We start from the raw sequence: 21,401 nt of genomic DNA, 5'->3' as shown, positions 1-21,401 counted from the left end.
CACTTGAGCTATATACGCTTCCCCCTTGATTTATATTTTAAAGAGGAGACGGATAGTGAGTGATATTTCTTGAAGCATACAAATTAGGCCACAGTCAAGAGAATGGCGTAAGAGTATCTGGAAGTCAGGAATTGCTGGAATTCGGTCACCACAGGATGAAGTTGTGAGTTTTCATTTTACATATGAGGAAACTGAGGCTTGTAGGTTAATAAACTCATAAGTTTCTAGGAAACGAACTTGGAAGTTTCATTTCTAGTATGCAGTGGGGTCCGGATTGGAAGCCAGGAAGTCTGGCTGTAGGGCCCTGACGCTCAGGTGGCCTCTGTTTCCCACCTCGTGGTAGCCACATTTTTTTTTATAACCCCCTCTATGTACATAAGTATGGGCAACATCCGTACCTTGCTTCTAGTCAATAAGAGATGTCAAAGGTGACGGGATGCCACCCCACCCCCCGTTATATTACGGAAGATTGGAACGTCTACTCTCCCAGGAGTCTCTCTTCTTTCTGGTTTTGATGAGTGAGCAGCTATGTTGGGAGGCCCACGTGGCGAGGAACTGAGGGCAGCCTCCTACGAAAAAGGAAAGTCCAAAAAGGAACCTAGTAAGTCCCAAATTAACCATCAGAAGTGGCATCATGCAAACAGCAAGGTCCTAGTGTAGAGCACAGGGAACTATATTCAATATCTTGTAATAACCTATAATGGGGAAGAATATATATATATAATATATATATATATATATATATATAACTAAATCACTTTGCTGTACACCAGAAACTAACACAACCTTATAAATCAACTATACTTCAATTACAAAAAAATGAAAAAAAAAAAAAAACCCATGACAACAACTACAAAGAAGAACCAGCATCATGCACTGTTTTATACAACAAATAGCTATTAAATCCTATTAAATTGCATACCTTTTAAGGATAAAGAAATTCTATCCTCACGTTACGAGAGTTGTCACTTACTCCCTTCTGGAAATTATCTGTTCTCCATAATGTAATTCACTAGGGAGACAAGCTCATCCCATCTTTCAAGCCTGGACTGATTAGTTCTTTTTTGACATGTAAGTTAATAAGGAAATTATCTACCGTCATTGTTCTCAAACACTTTGAAGATTTTTAATTTCAGCTACATTTTGACTGTGGGAAAACCTCACATGTGAGTTATCTTACTTCTCATTGAAAATGAAGATATGAAGTGTATTCACATATGAAAATGAATAAACGAAAATAAGGAAGCAAACACGCAAGTGAGTAAGAAGGGAGGCACTGATGTTTTTGAGCCATCACTGAAGTGGGTTCTGGTTTTTATTAAATAACAGAACAGGTTATTAATTAAAATGAGCATCTAAAATCATAAGGCCACAAAGATTCGCTCAGGATTGCCTTATTACGGCAGTTTTGGCTAGGTCAGAACCATAGACACAGCAGAATATGTGGCCAATGTGTTCTTAATGAAATTTCTGAGACTAATTCCATCCGTTTTTTTCTCTTCGAGTTTCCAGAGAATGGTGCTGAGTCCACCTTTGGATGAGCACGTAAGTGAATTTGCCAGATTTTTCCAAGGTTCACCAGCAAGTGACCTGGAAAAAAAATTCGTATTAAGGCTTTAAAAGTCTACAAGTTCCGGAAGAGCTTAAAATAGTTAACTCATCAACTAGCCCAGAGTGAACTTGGGGTAAGCTTGTCTAACATGTTCCGTGCTGGGACCAGGAAAAAAAAAATTAAAAAACAACTTCATTTGAGGAAAGGACCATTCATTTGTTCAAGTCAATATCAAACTTCTTCGGTAATGAGTGACCACGGTAGTTACTCATGTTCTGACAGATTTGGCAAAATCACATATTACCCCTAAATTTCTGAATGACTTTGATCAGGAGATCTTGGAAGCTTGAAAAGTTACTCTAAAATGAACTGGGTGACTTGCTTGCTTTTCCTGTTTTCAGAAAAGCTTTGTATTATGAGTACCTTAAAAGTTAGTTGGAAAACTCACCTCTAAAACTCTACAGGTATGAATAGGACTAGCTACATAATTTGCAGGGTCCAGTATAAAGTAAAAATGACTATCTTGTTAAAAAATTTTTTTTAAGAGTTTCAAGTGGCACAAGGCATTAAACTAGCATCTGTCTGAGCTCAAGGTCCCATGCGACATAATAATAATAACAGTGATAATAATAATAGTAACTGTCATTTACCAAAGTGCTTACTATGTGGCAAAAATGTAACCAGGACTCTGTGAACATTATTACATTTTAAATGCACAGTGATAACAAGTCATTACTATGACCAACCCCAGATATAAATGAATAAACAGGTTTAGATAAATTAAGAAATTTGTCTTCCCTTTTATATGAGTTTTTCGACAGAATTATCTAGACCAACCGTGGTGCATCAGAGTTTCTCAGCCTCAGTATTACTGACATTTAGGGCTAAGTAATTCTTTGTTGTGGGGTGCTGTCCTGGGCATTGTGGAATATTTAGTAGCATCCCTGGTCTCTACCTGCTAGATGCCAATAGTATCCTCTCTCAGTTGTGACAACAAAGATGTCACCAGATGTTGCCAGATGTCCCCTGGGGGACGGGGGTGAAAACATCCCAGTCAAGAACTAGATCTCTCACTTGAATTTTTCTCTGTTGAGATGTCATTTGAGTATAGTGTAATATTTCAAGCATTGAATGCAAATTCCATTCACTGAAATGAGAATTAAAAGGAGCATGCATTCATTCCACAAATATTTATTGTCTCCCTAGAGACCTGTACACACAACTGTAAAAATGCCTACATTGGCAGTCGTGAACTTTTCAAGATATGTAGGAATAAGTTATTAAGTGGAGATTGAAATCTCCACTATGGATTAGCAATCGAACAAAGAATTGGCTTGTCGGGTCAGATTAGGCTGACCAAATTAGGAACCACAGGAGCAATTGAGTTAATTGTAACAACAGGTGCAGTTTACAGAATGCATTCCATTTACCCAATTCAGAAGGAATTTTACCTGCCTTTGGAGCAAAGCTTAGGGAAGGTATGGATCTCCATGCCAGTATTGAAACTGCCTTGGGAATCTGTTCATTACCAACATATTTGTGTTGCAATACGAACGGTTCCCAGAGATCTTGTCTCAGCCCTCAGAAAGTCAATTGAGAAAAATGACTTGTGATCATGACACTATTGCTCAAAACACGTTGTTGGTAATTCAGTTCTGAACAACGGCTTTGGGAAACATTTTGCCTCAACACGTTAATAATGCATTTTTATCTCTTATTGAATAATTAGGCTGATTAACTGGGTACAAATGTTATCCCTACTACTAATGCTATTATTCATTTGAATGTATAGATTGAAATCCCTCAGGTTTCGAGCAATTTCTGGCAACTTGTGGAACGTTAAGCTGTCAAACAATAATAAGGGCTGTGTGCTCAGTCTAACTGTTGACTCAGAGTTTGAACAGCATGAGGGTCGGGGTGCAGGTGGTCCTGTTCTCAGCTACTCTGCCAAAACCTAGCCTAGAATCTGGCACACAGTAAGCGCTCAAAAAACCTTAGCTGGAAAGATGAATAATCTTTAAGAGTTCGTTAGCTTCCTTTCTTAGAAGATGCTCAAGAAATGTAATTCTGGAATGGATTTGAAATCCTGTTTCTCTCCTTTACCATGTTCCAAATAATCTTTTAACACTTTTTGATATAAATACCTGAATCATCAGCTCATTCTTTGACTTTGAGGGTTGATTAGATTTTGCACTGGGGTTGAACTTAGGTGCTCCTATAGAGCGGGAACAATGCTGGACTCACAGCTCATCTGAGGATAGGTGGTTAGCCTGCCAATCTTTACCACACCGAAGGGGAATTTTCTATTACAGTCTGAACTCCTGGCATCCTGAACATGCATTATCAGGGATTATCCAGATCACCAAACTCCCTACCCCTCCAATCTAAATGGATTGCAGGCTTGGCTTCCCGGAAGTGTTAGCATATCACCAAACTTTATGAAACACTTCAAGGAGTGACTGCATTCGGTAGTAATAATTTTTAAAAAAGGCGTAAGATCCAGGGTAGTGGTAGATAACATCTACTGAGAATCTGTGTGACAAATCATTATGGCTGAGTTTGTTTATAAGCATTATCTCACTTTAATTTTCACATAGATCATAAGCTGTGAGCTAGAATTCTTTCTGTTGTTCAGATGAGGAGATAGAAGCTTAGAAAGGTTAAGAAATGTGCCACAGGTCACAGAGCTGATGAGTGGTAAATCTGGTCTTTGAACTCAACATTCTTTTTAAATGCAGAGCATGGGCTCACAACCAGTACAATGTATGTCTTCTAATGACTCTCTGGGGAAAAAAACCCATGAAAATAGTAGATACCACATAAGTTTGAGTTTATACTTAGAAGGTATGGAAAGGTGAGCTACCCTGTGGGGTCCCTCCTCTCCCACACTAGGAAGCAAGATGACCTGTGTGACCAATAGAGATTATGAAATAGGGATGTGTGACTTTCTAAGGCTAGATCATAAAAGACATTGTGACTTTCACCTTGCTCTCTCTTGGATCACTCTCTCCAGGGGGTAGGGAGGGAAGAGAGCCGGCCACTAGGTCATGAGGACACTCAAGTCCTATGGAGAGGCCCACATGACAAGGAACTAAGGCCCCTGGCCAGCAACCTAGACTAACTCACCAGGCATGGGAGTGAGTCAACTTGGAAGTGAATCCCCCAGCCCCATTCAAGCCTTCAGATTAACTATAGTGCTGGCTAACATCTTGACTGCAATCTCATGAGACCCTCAGACAAAACTGCCCAAAAAACCACTAAAATATGTTGGTGTCATTTGTTACACAGCAATAGATAACTGATATAAAACGGGAAGGTGTTATCAAGGGAGTGATTATAATGATGAACCATGAAACCTAAGATGGATAAGGAGGGAAGTGAAGCATGTGCAAGAACAAGTGGATGGATGTAACTGAATAAAACTGCAAGTCCTCACCATGGTGTATGAAACCCAGCCCCTGAAGCACTCTGACATAAACTCTTATTCCTCACCCTCCTGCTCACTGAGCCTGGTCATATACTGATTCCACTGATGCTGTTGTTCCTTCAATAAACCAAGCTCATTCCTGCCTGAGGACTTTTTGCAATTGCAATTCCTTTACCTAAGACACGCTCCTTCCAAATCATTACATTGCTGACTCCTCCTCGTTCTTTAAGACCCAGAATAAAAATCGCTTATTCAGAGAGAACGGCATCATCTAGTATTGCCACCCCCTGCTCCCACTAAGCTACTCTGTAACATCACCCTGTTTTATTTCCTTCATATTCCTTAGTACTATCTAAAATGATTTTATTTCTTTGCTTCTTTGCATATCTCCTCAACAAAAAGATAAGAGAGCAGGGACCTTATCTGTCTTGCTGACTGCTGTGTTCCCCAGTGTCTTAAATAGTGCCTTGGCCATAGTGGGATCATAATATAGAGCTACTGAATGAATGGGTGGATAAAAAGAGGCAGATAGAAAGAAGAGCTTGAATCCTGACTTACGCAAACAGTACAAGTCCTGACAACAAGGAAGTGCCGGTTAGACTGTAACCTGGAACACTGAGGAAGCAGCAGCCAAGAGGCTGCACAAAGACACCTTCAGCCTTGGAGGAATCCAACCTGCCGTTCATGACTCACCACTCATTCCTGGGAAGGAAGCCAAGCACAATGAAACCAGATCCTGGCTTATGTGTGGAAATGGCTCTCCGGCCACATTAATAAGGGTTCAGGTGTATCAGGGATGAGATGGGGAGGAGTCTCATACTTGACCGACCCTCCATCCCTACCCTGTATCTAATCTTATCTGGGGAAGCACCCACTTTTCGCTCCATCATGACTTCCTCTTCAGCCTCTGAAATATGGCCACTTGGTGAAGTCAATGTGATCTGGGAAGCCATGCCCCTGATTTTGTAGAACACATTACAGCTTCAAAGAAAATACTGCCAAAACATGAGTGATCTTGTATTCATTTGCTACTACACATTTTTTCACATTCAACCCTAATTGGACACTCTGAACCTGATATTAACACATGATTGGCAGCTGGAGCCACAGCAGCCTTGCCCCAATTACGAGTTTATGAGCTGTTGATACATCACATGCAGGCATTTTTAATCATTAAAGACCAACCCAGGAATGGTTTGGATTCTATGCCCAACTGTGTGTTGCTCAATGTCCACAGTTGGGCAGCTTTAGACTTCAAAGGGTCTGAAACCCAATTCCATGTCTGCATGAATCACTGTCCCCTCAGAAGATATCTCAGCACATTGTAGGACCGTTAAATACATGGGTGATGTCCTAACTGGGGAAGTAAATTCCTGTTTTGAAAGAGAAGCAGTTTTCCCTCTTTCTGATGAAAGGCATAAGTTTATGTTTTGAAAATTGTTGCCAGAGCAATAATGAATTCATCTTCTTATTCAGGGACTGGGGGTTGATTATTCTCACAATTCTTAATAGGCTGATTTATGTGGCAGCTTTATCAGCCCACAGGCATTGTGTATGGCAGTTGGAATGGCTTCATTTTATCCAACCTGCAACACAGCTCTTGGGATGGGTCCCAAGAGTCACTTGAGTGGTGTAACCAGTGCTTAACATTAGCAATTGAAAACAGCAAACACAAAAAAGACGATTAAAGGAAATGAGAAAATAGATCAAGGACCATCATCTGAGAAAAGATTTGCAATGTTTAGGGGGTTTTCTTTTTTCTTTTCGTTTTCATTTTTTAAATTTTTTTCTCTTACTATATGATGTAAGTAGTACTCACTTATCTAAAAGAACTTTACCCAAATCCTTGGTTCTTTTTGATACTCAAGACCAATACTCCTACCCTGAAAAGAAAGTCTTAAGCAGTTTTCCTCGTTTCAAGATAACTGTCCTAAGAATCCTGCTTTGCACTTGGAAAAAAGCGTGTTCATGAAAGAGCTCTTCGTGGCTTTCAGTGGCAGTTTAGGGCTTCTGTTAGACTGAGAAAGGCTCCAAGAATAGGAGGGGTGCTGAGTGAGAGAAGAGGAAGAATAGGAAAACAGAAGAGAAGAAAAGTGGAGACTAGAAGGGACACTGAGCAGGAGAGGAGACACACAGGCAGACGCCGCACGAAGCCGAAGAAGCTGGCGTGTGAATGCAGGTGGGTCCACTGGCTGGGAGAAGACTCCTGGGAAAGGATGGCCTATGGGGAGGGCTTCTCTGGGGTCCCAACACCCTGATTCATCTCTTGGCTTCCTTAGCCAGATCCACCCTGCCCTCCTCTATTCCTGAGAGGCTCAACCCCACGGACCTCCAGATCCTTTGCCAGTGGCTGCATTTGGATTCAGCCAATGGGAGGCAAGCATCAGCAGGAAATTCAGGGGATGGGAAGTGAGAAAGGTCAGAGTGTTGCTTCTGTCACCATTCAGGCCACGTGTCTGCTGAGAGCTTCATCCCCCTGGATGACGTCTCCTTCCAGGAAGCCCAGCCTCCACCATCTCAGCTCTCACTGGGCACCTTCCTGCCCCTTCAGGCGATGTCCTTAGCTCAGCTAGTGTTTCACAAAGACCTCTCAAGTCAGTGAAAGAAGTGAAAGAAAGAAAGAAAGTGTTTGTTTCTGATAACCAGAGTAAGTACATCCTACCAGGTACTCCCGAAATGAACTCATTTCCCCCTAAAAAGATTTTTTTTAAAGAATGAATTCCCTTTTCCTACAATGGCAGGTAAATGACACACTAAGCACCAAGCCAGCAAGATAATTTCTTTTTATTTTTTTAAGTAAAGACAAAGCATTCTACCATTGAGCCCTGATAAAATGACCTCTAAGAAGAAGGAAATGCTTTTTGGTGAAGGAAAAAAAAAAAACTTGGAAGTAAAGCAATGGAGTGAACTAGAAGCCCAGGCTGAAAGGTGATAGAGTCACTCCTCCATGAAGCCTGAGTGGAATCCTAGGCCCTTTCTCTGAACCACACACACACACAGACCAACAGACCAACTCATTGCTCAAGCCAAGAAAAGAAGCAACCAAGAAAGAGAAACCAAAGAACTGCATTGAATTCCTCTGCTAAGCATTTTATTGCCAAAGTACATAAACCAAGGGTCTTCTGGTGCACCGGTGAGAGATTTTCTCCCATATGTTTGGGCCCATAGTCCAGTTACAAACCTGCTGAGTTCAGTTATGGCCCAGGAATCACCATCTCCAACTGGGGTTGTGATAAAACTCACCAGGAACTTTGTGTACAGCGCACACGCGTGCACACACACACACACACACACACACACACACACACAAAGTCAGAATGAGGAAAAGTGTCCACAGGGGATGGGGCTCAGATCCCTTCTTCTGAGCATTTTGTCACACGCTAGATGACCTGCTTTCACATCAGCCACACCCGCAGGTAATACTGGATTTGAACTCTGGGGTTCACAACATCACAGACTTAGGAAAAGTTTATTACCTCATGCTGGTAATTTTGAGAAGACCTAATAAAAATAACCAATTCAAAAAGTGGTCAGTTGACCAGCAGTAAGTGCTGGAGACAATGGAAGAGAAATTTGAAGACCAGTAAGGTAACTACTTTGGGAAACAATATGATAAAGACTTGCCACTGCTTCTCTGGGCTGAGGACTTTTTTGGTGTCAGACCAAATTAGCACCTAAAGGCTTAAAAAGACTCTGATTTGACAGCAATCCTGTTTCTCTTGAGGCAAAGGTTCATGACAGCCCGCCACACACAGGAATCCCTGAGGCCCCCTTCCCAAGGCCGGTTACCGCCTGCCGTAAACTGAGATGGTGGGGTGACGTCACGGTGTCTCGTGCTGTTTCCTAAACGCAGGTTGGGAGAGTCGCAGGATATTCTGTGAATGTCCTGAAAAACCTCAGGTAAGGAATGTGTTGCATATAAAGTGGCTCCTCCAAGGAATTCCATACAAGGACGTCGTGTCTGGTCTTGGGAACACAGAGACTGCTTTCCCTTCTCTCTCTCCTCCTGGACGCTGGGGCCAACTCTGGAATATTCATGTAGGGACAGGAATTCATCCTTGACCTGAAGATGATCAGCTCACAAGATGAAGTGCAGTGAACTGAGGCATGAGAGTGTATTTGATGAGGCTTCTGAAGAACAACCCAAAGCTATGATTTCTGTTTTCTACTCATCGGATTGTAAATGTATTTCTTTTAATTAAGTATCTGAAATGAGTGGCCAATTTTCCCCAGCAATTGGGTCCTTGAATTCAGGCCCCAGGTATTCACCAAGCACCTACCATCACATTCTTCTTCCAGACTTAAGCCTCACCGACGTCTTCCAAGCCCTCGTGGGTTCTGCTCTGGCACCAGGAGATGAGACAAGATCAACAGTGTCTTCTTGCCCGACTCTGGCAAGAGACAGCTTGACTTCCTCTCCCGGTGAGGGTGAGGAATGCCGCCCCATGAACCTGTCAACCTCAACTCCCGCTCTCTGGTCTGAGTGATTCAGACGGAGACCTGCCTGCTGGGTCTCCTAACCGGGCTCGGTGAGCCTGATGAACAGGCAGTTTTCCCCTTTTGATGTGTCTAGACACAGAGATGATTCAGAAGGCCCCTCTAGGAGTGCCTGTAAGGAGCGCTGGAAGACGCTGGGGGGGAAGGCTGCCTCCCTCAGGTCCCCGCTGCGCAAACCCCACTCCAGCCGCGGAGGAGTGCTTTCCAGTCACTCCCTCCCTTACTTTCCCTGAAGGAACCAGATGATGAATCACCAGCTTGAAAGATCCTGTCCTTTCCTTCCTAATAAACAAGAATGGAACTCTCAAGCCCCATTAAACAGCTCCCCCGACACTGCCTGTGTACCTGCCGGTGGTGCCATGCTTCAGAAAAGGTGGAAGGCATCCTGACAGCGATGGACGTGGTTTGCACGTGTGAACACACTTTCCCTGTCTCTCGTGGGTGTTTCCTAGACGGAGGTTCTAAACCTGGCAGGTGGTGGCAGGGGAGACCATCAACATCTGGGTGTATGTGTGCCCAAGGATTTTTCGGGACAGGGTTCATAGCTAGGCGCTCAAACTTAAGACTTCTGCTCGTTCTCCGAACTGCTCGAGCTGGCAGGGCTCATGTTGCTTGAATTGGTGCTTGGAGCCAGGCATTTAGTCCTCCCAACCAAATTAGGAGCTCGCACTACTATTTTCATTATCTCCAGCTTACCAACCTCAGGTTAACCAACCAATAAAAGTGGCACAACCAGGAATCGGACCCAGGGCCTCCGGTCTGAGCACCCGTGCTCCTGGCCTCGGCCCTGCTCTGCCTCCTGAAATGAAACAGGGGGGGAGTGACTCATTTATTGCCGTTTTAGCTGCACCTAGTCTGAGTGGGAAACTATGACGAAAAAGCAGACTCAACAAAGAAGAAATGGTGAATTAGTGGGCTATTTGTTGATTTCAAACTACCAGGTTATTTAGCAAACTTTCCTGTGCTTTATGGGCAGAGTTTCTGTAAAATCTTATGAGCAACAGCTGCCTACAACATTCACTGAGCACCCCTAGGCACTGTGTTTCCTCCCTGGGGTCCTCAGCGTCCTCAGACAAAGACACCCATCTCCCCACTGGCATGTCACAGAGAATATGTGCTTTATAGGGACGCATACAACTAGGGATATGGGGCTTCATGGGCATAAAAACATTTATGTTTAATGAGCTGAGCATTATCTGGGTTCACCGTTTTTCTCTCCCAAGGTGAGGTTGTTCATAGACACAGGTCATACATTTTGTCCTGTTTATCCTGGTCATGGGCTTGGAGGGAGGGGTCGGAGCTCTGGAATCAGATTGTTCTGTCTGTGTTATTCCATGGTTGGAAGCAAAGTACCTGGAAGCGTTAGCAATGGAAGCGTTAGCAGCATTAGCGGTATTTTTAACCACTATGGACCTGGCTTATGTGTCAGACTTTGTGATAAGAGTGCTACATGTTGTATGTCATTTTATCTTCACGACTTTCCTAGGGAGGTACTATTATTAACCTATGCTTTGCAGATAAGGAACAGAGGCAGCTAGAAATTGAGTAAGAAGTTGATTAGAGCCACACAGGTGACAAAGGTCAGGCCATGAAATGACTGCTGTGACCAGTCACACGAAATCTTTGCTCACTAGCCTGTGTCTTGGAAGTGTGTGCACGTGTGTATCTAATTTATCGCCCAAATTTTCATAGGTGCAAACTCAGATTTCTATCCCCCATAATTTTATTAAAATGTATCTTTCTTTCTTAAACTGTTTGAAACACAGAAGCTATTTCAGCATTTCCTCCAGAGAGGTTATCTGTGTGATGACTTTATTGATTAGTCTTTTAAAGTAAACACTCTTGTTCACTAAATAGGAAAAAACTATAATCTGGGGGAATTGCCTCATCTTACATGAAGGACTTAACCCGAAACTGAAGTTCATGGGTTTCTGACTCATCTCTGACTCACTCTCTGGGTTTGCTTGGAAATTCAGGAGAAAGACTTACATCCAAGCTGGATGTCATGCTGCTATTTTTTTGTTGTTGCCCTAAAGATGCTCAGACGGAACGGAGGCATAGAGTCAAGCGTGCACGAGAAATGGAATTAGCCTCCCGGTCAGTGTCTTGTTCTAAGTGCAGAGGTGGACCTGGTTCCAGTGGCTGCTTCTGTGAGGGGAAGGAGTAGTATCTGGGCATTAAAGATTTACCGAACTGTGTTTTTGTAGTTCTATTTCTGAGCTTTGCTGAGCGAAACCCCTGTACCTTATGAACCCGGACTCTGCACATCCTCTTTCTAGTTTACTAGAAAAAGAAGATTCTTTAATAGAAAAAATAGGGGCGGGACGAGAGTTTAAAAAGTTCTTCAGTTCTTAATAGCCTTCTTTGTAGTTCCTGAATTTCTGGCTGAACAAGCACAAACGGGTGAATGGTCAGGAGGAAATACAAGTAAAATACTGTCTTTACTTGAGGCCCTTATTCAGAAAGTATCACACCGAGGGTTCCTGACCTAAGTAAACAGTGCTGCCTTGGAATGAAAAAACAACACTTGACAGGACGTGAGGTGAGAATTACGCTGCCAGGAAATGTGTGGGGTGCTGGAAGATTCTTCAGCACAAGTCCCAAACAGGCAGGTTTCGAGCCAGATGTGGACCTGAGAAGTGCTTTGTTTGGTTGGCATGGAGTGCTTTAAACTTCTGGATTCGTCAACAGCTTCTAGAACTCAGGAGACTGCATCCTCCAAATCGGGATTTTCACTTCTCTTCAAAAATTGCCCCCGTCTCTTCAGAAGTTAGCTCTGTCCCCGTGGGCATGCTTCCTGGTTGGCACAGCTAGCCACAGCTGGGCAACGGAATCCCCTCTGAGGAGGGCGGGACCTCTCTGGTTTGCCCTACTCTCTGCCATTCCCTGTTGCCCCCCACCCGGTCTCCCTCAGTCGTTGAAACCCTTGCCCCACCTTCTACGCATTTGGGGGTTAGCATGTGTTAAGGTCCATGGGCAAGTCCTTTATTTAACTCCAGTCCCCATTTGTTTACCTCCAAAAAGAAAAAAATGGTAAAAGTAAAATCTCTCTGGTTTTCCTCAGCTGTGAAATTCGGCAAGAGAAGAACCACCCACCCAATACTTTCTTGTCCTACAGTGTCGGCCTCAGCAATCAACAGAGCTCAGCGCCCCGAGCCTCTGCTTCTTACTTACCAGCAGTCCCCAAAGAAGAACAGTTACTATGTTGCTTAGATGCTGTTTCATTTTCCCAGCTGTTAGCAACAGGCATCCTCACTGATACAAATTTCAGTTGATTCCTCCATGAAGAATGGTCCCATTCTTTTGCTGTGCTCTCCTCCCTGGTCAAAAAGCAAGTATTCATTAAAGTCTTGCTTCATGCATATGAAGGGTTGGGGTTTGCGTTCTTCCTTTGAGAGGCCCCTCAGCATTCCCACTGTCAGTGTAGGAATGAGAAGATGGGGCAGAGTCCCCCACCCCCAACACAAAGAGACCTTCCCTGTCCTTTACTGCTTTCAAATGTGTCCTGGGAGATAACCCCAACCTGTTCACCGCAGCTCAAACCCCAGGCTGCCTGGAGGCATTTATCAAACAGTCTGAGAGAAACAATGGTCCCTGGGGGAGTGAGCTTCTCAGCTCATTCATTCCTCCAGATATATTCTTAGAAAAAAATCACTGGAGGCAGTGTGGGAAAGTGATCAGGGCTCAGCTCCGCAGTCCAAAGAGGAACAAACAGTCCAAAAGATAGCCTTGACCCGTGCTCTGAACCTTCCAGTGGCTTCTCCATCAAACAGGAACAGTGTAAAACTTACCCAGCAGGATGGCTGTAAGAGTCAAAAGCGACTAGGCACGCAATGCACTTAGCTCAGACCTTGGAATATGGCTAAGGATGGCGACAAGGTAGCAGCAAAAATAACCAGATTTACTGAGTCACTTAGTAATGCTCAGTACTGTTAACTGCTTTACACCCACGGTGTCATTTAACCTTCACAACAGCCCAGTGCAGTGGGTACTGTTATTACCACGCTTTTTAAATGAGAACCAGAAATGGACTCAGAGATGTTAAGTAATTTTCCCAAGGTCACACAGTAATTAACTGTTGGAGCCAGAATTTGAATCTAGTGTTTGCCACCCTAACCATACTACTCTTTACTCATTTGATGCTTATGAACACTTTATAAAGTGGGTGCTATTAGTAGCCCCATTTTACAGATGAGAAAACTGAGGCACCAAACAGTTGAGTGACTTGTCCCAGGTCACCTAGGTCAAGCAGTCTCTTACCCACTGCCCTGGGCTCCGGGCACTATACGGACTCCCCCATATGTGATTCCATTTGATCTTTGCAACCACTAGGAGAAAGGGGTTATCACTCCGTGCTATAAATCAGGGCGCTGAGACTTGATGACATGCTGTAAATTGCTTCTAGGTACACAGCAATTACACGGTGTTACTGAGCTTCGGATCTGGCTGTGGCTGACCACAGAGCTGGACCCTTAACTGTCCCAAAACCCAGTGGCCTCCTCCCCCTGTCCTGATGGCCCAGATCGCAAGTGGCCTCTTCTCTCCCCTCTTCCACGTCCCTTTTTCTCGTAAATTCAAACAATTAGGGTTCTTTAGATCTGGCCTCACACTGGAACTGAACTTTAATCTCAGGAACTCATTTAAAGGTCACAGCTCCCAAGCGGAGATGCTGAGGGTCTGCCAATGATTGCCAGCTGAACTTCACCACCTCCACGACCCGCTGCGAAGTCACTGGGTTCGCATATTACAACATCGAATCGGAGACATCTCCTAGCCTCTTAGGCAGACAAACAATTAAGAAACTGCTCTCTCACTGAACAGGTATAAAACCCAGAGAACTGGGCTCATCCATTTAAAAACTCTCCTGTATGTTTAGGTGAGCACAACTTATACCAGAGTAGCGAAGAGACTGATCAGTTATCTTCATCAATTTACCTAGAGATAATAGGGTTTTTTTCGACCCTAGAACTTAGAATAGATCAAGAAGCCCCAAGGTGGATAAATCCTCAAATTCAGGCTGTTTCATTTAGGGTTTGTTCAGGGAAGCAGAACCATGATGAGGGATCTAGAAAAGGGACTTTGGATGAGATGAGACTTTATCCGACCGTGGGAGCGCAGTAAGGAGTCTCTCTCTTCTAAATCGTGTGCAGATTCCTCTTGCAGACAATCCTGATCTGGAAACACATAGGAAAGCAAATTCAGGGAAATGCCCTACCTTGGCTAAATCAACAGAGTGCAAATCTCCCATCCATCAGATGAACTTCTATACTTGAAAATTAATAACAATAGAAGCAAAGGTATAGTTTCATCCATCCACTTATCCATTGAACAAATGCTGAGAGTCCTTTATTAGGCACGAGGGGGACACAGGCAAACAAAGTAAGGTCGTGGTTCTCCCGGCCGCCGCGCTTCCCTGGGCACCACCCAGCCCCCTTCAACAATTTCTCTACAAAATTGCCGAAGGGATCCTTTTAAACACGGATCATGCCACTCCTTACTCAACCTCCCAATGGCTCCCATTCCAACAAAGATAAAATCCAAAGTCCTTACGATGGCCTAGAAACCCTCCAAAGTCTGGCCCTGGCTCCCTCTGGGTTCTTACTTCCCCCTGATCCAGCTGGCGCCCTCTACTCTGGCTCGCACCCTTGCCAGCCTCAGTCGCACCAAGCTGGTCCCTGCCTGCGAGTCAGTGCACTGGCCGAACCGTCTGCCTGGACCACTCTCCCCCTGAGCCTCATAGCCTCGTCCTCACTTCATCCCAACCTCCTCTCAAGCGTCCCCTCCTGAGCCAGGTCCTTTCTGTCCCCATGCAGTGAGCCCTCCAGGACACTCTCCATGTGTACCAACTCCTTATCTCCTCATGGCATTTATCACTCCCTGACTCACTCTTCATTTATTCACTGGCTTTTCCTTGGTCTCCCCCACTGCAAAGGGCACTCCAGGAGAGCAGTGACTCTGTTTTATCCAGAGTGACTTTGTCCCTGCCCGACTCTGACCCATTTCCTTGTTTCATTTCCTTCGTGGCATGTATCACAACTCAAATCGACTTATTATTTCATAGTGTTTACTGGTTTACTGTCTGTCCGTCCCCACCAGAAGGCAAACCCTGGGGGTGGGGGTGGGTGTTGGTAGGAGGTGGCCTGTCAGGTGCTAAACCAGGGCCTGGCAGGCACTTGGATCTCTTCTGTAAGAGGAGAGAAGGGCCCTCCCTATGAGAGACATATTCAAAAGCAACTTTCACGTTCAAGGAAGCAGTCCCGGCAATGAACTTATTCCAGTGAATTGCATCTTAAAATTTTCAAAGCCCCACCTAACCGAGCGATCCAAATTTACATCGCCAATCGAGGGACAAGTTGACATCATGGGCTTCCTGATACAATGCCCATGACATGAACACACCACCACTCGTGGAGTTCTCCTGTCAAAATATTTAACCTGAGTCTAATTGGGACGAAGCAAACAAAAACAAACTCGAACCGAGAGTCGTGCTACAGAAGGGTTGGCCAACACTTTCAAAACTGTCCCTATCTAGAAAGACAGGGCAGGGCCAAGGAGCTATTCTAGAACAAAGGGAACTAGACATAATAAGACAATATATGACCCTGGACCCTTTAAATAGCATTTGTGGGTGGGGAGCAATTGAGAAGATTTGAATATGGCCTATGCTGCCCGTAGTACTGTCTCAATGATAAATTTTCAGAATTTGGTGATTGCACGTGCAGTTAAATAAGAGAATGCTCTCGTTCTGAGGCAATACTTGTTGAGGTTTTTAGGAGTAAAAGAGCATGATGCCTGCAGTTTGCTCTCTAATGACTTAGCATAAAAATAATGTATATATGTATTCTATTATTACATATTGTATATGTTACATCATATATAGTATAGCTTGTAGAGAGAGGAAGCAAATATGGCAACAGGTTAACAATTTGAAGAATCCGGATGAAAGGTAAAAAGATGCTCATGGTGCTACTCCTCTTAACATTTCTGCAGCTTGAGATTTTTCAAAATAAAAAGTTGAAAAAATTTTCAAAGCACCCGGATAAATGACTGGATAAAGAAAATGTAGTAGGTACATACAGTGGAATATTATGTGGCCTTTAAAAAGGAGGAAATCCTGCGATATGCAACAACATGGGTGAACCTTGAGGACATCGTGATAAGTGAAATAAGCCAGTCACAGAAGGACAAATACTGCATGATCCACTTCCGTCTGGGATCTAAACTAGGCATCGAAGCAAAGGATAGAGTGGCGGTGGCCAAGTGCTGGGGGAGAGCCAGATGGAGAGTTGCTACCCAATGGGTATAAAATTTCAGTTCTGCGAGATGAGTAAGTTCTACAGATCCGCTGTACAATGTTGGGTCTAGAGATAACAGTGTGGTATTATACATTTAAAAATCTGGTAACACTGTAGATCCCCTCTTAAGTGTTCATACTGCAAGTCAATTAAAAAAAATTTTTTTTTAATCCAACCCATCCACAGAGATGACTTTGAGTTTCTACCTGGCTTCCTGGGAATATAAGCTCTTTAAGCTGAGTCATTTCACCATTTAAGTGTCAGCACGTTGGAAGCCATCTCACATTTCACGATATGTGTGCTGGTAACTTATAAGATGTTGTATACGATGTTATCTGCTTTAGATTTAATGCATGTATTTTAATACCCTGCTTCACTTAATTCACACACACATGCACGTAGTCACCTGCTGGATTTGTCCCCGTTGACACTGATCTCATCCATGAACTCGGTGCCTCTCTTGCCCTCGATGTCCACTCACCTCCCTTCGGTGAAGTCATACTTTAACTGGAAGGTCACAAACCTCCTTGGCCTCTTTGAACCTTCCCTCTCAGTAGGTCAGTGATAACTCCACCAGCACCTGATTCCCTTAACAAGTCTTATCGACGCTGCTGATGTTTGAAGCAAGCAGCAGAAACACTGATGGGTCAGGGAGCCTTTAGTGCTGGCCAACCATGTCACCTCCTGGCCCCTCTCCTCGGCCCCTCCCCCGTGTGGAAAGGAGTGGGTTCACACAGACCAAGCGGGAGCCGTATTGAATAATTAACCCAACCCTGACTGCAGCTTGCATTTTAGGACCTCTCATCAGAACCCAGCAGAAAACAAGCTCTAACACTCAAAACTGAAATCCATAACCCCAAAACCTTTTATGGAAGATTCGTAGCAGGAAGAAAACACTGTTCTGAAAAATGTACATCTCCGCATAGGTGCTAAACGTGTGGAAACTATAAAACAAAGAGAAAAAGAGGAGCGAGCAGACAAAACAAGCAATGAAACACGATTTTTAAAATTCTGAAACCTTTCAAGCGTATGGAAAAGCATTCACCACCCAGCTTGGTGAAATCTTAACTTTGGTCCTACTTTTATAAAAAATAAAATATTAAGAGTGGAGTTGAATTGCCCTGATTTCTTTTCAGCAAATCTAGTCCCTTGTTCCTCCTTTCCCAGAAATTATGGCTATCCTGAATTCCTGAATTTGGGATCCATTATTTCCAAACATGTTTGATACGATTACTGTAGATAAACATATTCATATCAATATATGGTATTGTTTGTAGATTTCAACCTACATGTATCTTTCCGTAATTTGCTTTTTATTCAACATTATGCTTTTGAGCTTTTGCGTTGCTGCTACAGTTCATTTGAGCATCAGTTCATTTATTTCCACTTTGGTATGAGATTCCGTTGGATGACTTTATCCCAATTTGTTTACCCATCATCTTGTCGCTGGACCTTCAGTTTGTTTCCACTTTTGTACCATTTCATATCATCCTGCTGTGCACACTCCTTGCGCACCTGTGTGAGGGCTCCTCCGGGCACCACAGATCTGCTAGGACCGGGATGCACATCCTCATCTTGATTAGATCTTGTCAAGTTACTCTCCAAGGTGATTGCAGTCCTGGCTGCCACCTGCATACTCCGGGAGTTCCCACGGCTGGACATTCAACTCAGTGAACATTTTTAATTCACTGGGGGAAAGAAAACAATACAAACATATAACTTAAAATAGCATCCCTTTTATCCCTTATCCCATGGACACATAATTATATTTACATTTTATATAAAAAGCACTCACCTCTGAAGTAAGACAACAGCCTTCTTTTTTTTTTTTTTTTTAAGACAACAGCCTTCTAACACATAGGGCAACATCATGATAATAATAATCATTTAAAAACAGCAGTAACGTATGTTGGGTGTTGACTGTGTGTCAGGAAGGGACTCTCTGCACTCAGTAACTGCAGTATCTCCTTGAACCTTCACCACCACCCTTATTTAGATACTGTTATCATTAATCCCAATCTTGTGAAGGACCTAATAAAGCTTAAAGTAGATAAGCTACTTGGCCAGAGCCACGTGGCTAGGAACTGGTGAACGGAGGGTTTGGACCATCTGCCTACAAGCTGCATAACTTCAGAAAATATACTTCCTCTGTCTCCATTTCCTCGCCTGCAAAAAGGAGGAAAATAATCGACCTGTCTCCCAAGGTTGGACCTGATGATACAACACAAGTAAAACAGAACAGTCACAAGCACATAGTGAGCACTTCAGCTACTATTAGCTGTCATTATCTTTGTTTATTAGTTCTATCGCTTAAGGATATTATAAATAAACTTAATATTAAAAATGGAAAGCTAAAATTGGAGACTTCTGCTGTCACAAGGGTCCTGGCCTACGGGTTTCAAATAATTGTGCCATCTTGTTGTCTCGGTGTGTCTTCCCCTGTGCAGGACGGTGCTCACTCTGAGTCTGGCTTACAACCCTCTTCTCTGGTTCTTCCGAGCACCGCTACCATTAAGATCCGCAGGAACAGGTGATGGAGTTGTGTATACGCGGTTCAAAAGGAGGAGAAAGAACTAAATAATTGCATGGGCCGCCAGAGGTAAAACATAAAGAGGTTTTGCTTTATCAACAACCTCAAGTCGTCATTAGAAAAATCTCGTTGCTGGCCTCTAAAGATCCTCCTGGGCCTCCTTGAAAGCCCTGCTCCTTCTCTGTAGGGCACAAAACTGTCTCAGTCTGTTTATTAGTGATGGGTCGGAAGGCTTCTACTAGAGGCCTCTGGAAGAGGCAAAGAACTTTACAGTTTTTATTAGCTGTTTTGCCACGCAAAGAGAATGCCATCCCAATTTTCAGGTGATGTAAGGGCTCAGAGAGAGGAAGCCAGTCCCGAGGTTTCACGAACATTAAAGGCACAGCCTGGCTCTTGCTTGGAAGTTCTACTTCGCCAGCCTGACAGGCCGTCTAAGCCATACTTTTGCCATCTTCCCGGCCAGTGTTCAGCATCACGTTGTGGAAGCAACTTGAGTTTGGTGGTAGGTCTAGACTTGCTCCCTGGTGCCATCCCGTCCTACTGGTGTGCTCTTGGGGAAGTTATGGAACCTCTTTGAGACTCAGTTTCCTTATTTGCAAAAGGCAGTACCTAGTGCGATGCTTGACGCATAATTGATCTTCAGTAAATGGTAGCTGTTTCTCCTTTGATGCACCTGGTGATCCTTGCCTCACTGGAGCATCCCCTTGGTGTTGCCTGCAGGGCCCCAGCCAGCTGGCACCTCCACCCCAGCCTCTGGGCACTGATGACAGGTGTGCTTCTTCACCTGAGCAATCTAGACCAGTTACAGGCTGGGGCGCTTCACCACCCATGCCCTCGGTGACCTGGAGAAAAACGATGACTCAGAAGCTCTCAGTGACCCCGCCTGGGGATGTGCCCTCCAGCCGGAGCACATCCATCCTCAGGAAGTCCTCGCTGGCCTCGCAGCTCCACACCGGCAGGAGGAAAACAGAGTGTCAACCAGCATCCAAAGGTCGAAGGAAAGCTCAACGGCTGTCCGGTGCTGATCCTGGTTCTGTAGGAGTCGCCTGCCTGGAATTTGCAAAAAAAAATCTGCTTACTCTAACGTTTTAAGCTTATCCAAGTGATTCATGCCACAGTGTCTGACGGGACATTGGCTCTCAACTCACTCGGCTTGAAGCTTGGTGCAAATTTCACATTCATCACTTCTGTATTTTTGGGTGAGACTTCACTTGGCATTTGGGCTTTTAATTTTATTTGTTATGTAATCTCTAAGATTCATCTTAGGGCTTTGTTATGTCCTTAATGAAAAGAGAAAGGGAGGGAGAGAAAAAGGGAAGTATTTATGAAGGGCCATCAGTGGGTTTTTGTGCTACAAACGTACCACACACAGTTAATCCTCACGTTAACTGTGGGAGGAGCAGTATTATTATCCTAATTTTGCTCAGAGAAGTCAAGTAAGGACCCAGGTAGTCAGCAAGGTTCCCAGGACTTGGCCCCAGGTCTACATGACACAGAGGCCAAATTCTTTCACCCCATGGTACAGTCTGCATCACAGGGAGTCAACCATAGATTGGATTCTTACTGTCTGTACTGATGATGATGGAAACAGCACAATGAAACCACATTAAATCGTGGCCCACGTGGTTCAGTCCCAGAGAGGAGACATGGGCGGAGAAACAGAATTAGCCATCAAAAAATAATTTCACTGTAACTCAAGATTTTTACGTAGATTTTCCTACAGTAAAGGTGTTCACAGTCAAGGTGGGGAAACAGATGTGAGGCTGGATGCAGCATCGTCGATGCTACAATGTGGAGCAGACTGAGGCCGGCAGGCGGAGAGGATGGAGAGGTTAGTCCCACGTGGGTGGAAGCAGCAGACATTCACGCACGACCCCGCCTCGTCTACCCGGCCTCTTCTGCGCCTTGCCGACCTCCCCTCCTGCATTCTTTCCCGTCTCCTGGCATCCCCCTCATAGCCACAGGTCGGCTGCAGAAGTCCAAAGCGCACATCCTCTCAACAGCATCCCAAGCCGAAAGGAAGGGGAAGGGCCTCCTTCCTGTGACAGTCAGGGAGGAAGGTCTGCCCCGGGAGCGCCCAGCAGAGCTTCCCGCACAGCT

The 21,401-nt window shown here is 44.3% G+C and overlaps 1 long non-coding RNA gene across 1 annotated transcript; it reads right to left on the bottom strand.

Annotated features, from left to right (window-relative positions):
- Positions 1-1,282: 1,282 nt before the first annotated feature.
- On the bottom strand, positions 1,283-17,410 carry LOC116657778. The gene is made up of 3 exons (XR_004312910.1): positions 17,178-17,410; positions 12,651-12,796; positions 1,283-1,590 (listed from the first exon to the last, which is right to left on the bottom strand). It is a non-coding gene; the product is annotated as an uncharacterized LOC116657778 (long non-coding RNA).
- Positions 17,411-21,401: the final 3,991 nt, after the last annotated feature.

The sequence above is a fragment of the Camelus ferus genome, chromosome 19 (assembly GCF_009834535.1).
Source record: "Camelus ferus isolate YT-003-E chromosome 19, BCGSAC_Cfer_1.0, whole genome shotgun sequence".
NCBI classification, from domain to species: Eukaryota; Metazoa; Chordata; class Mammalia; order Artiodactyla; family Camelidae; genus Camelus; species Camelus ferus.
Note: the sequence above shows the minus strand (reverse complement) of the source record. Positions and strands in the feature narration are given on the sequence as shown.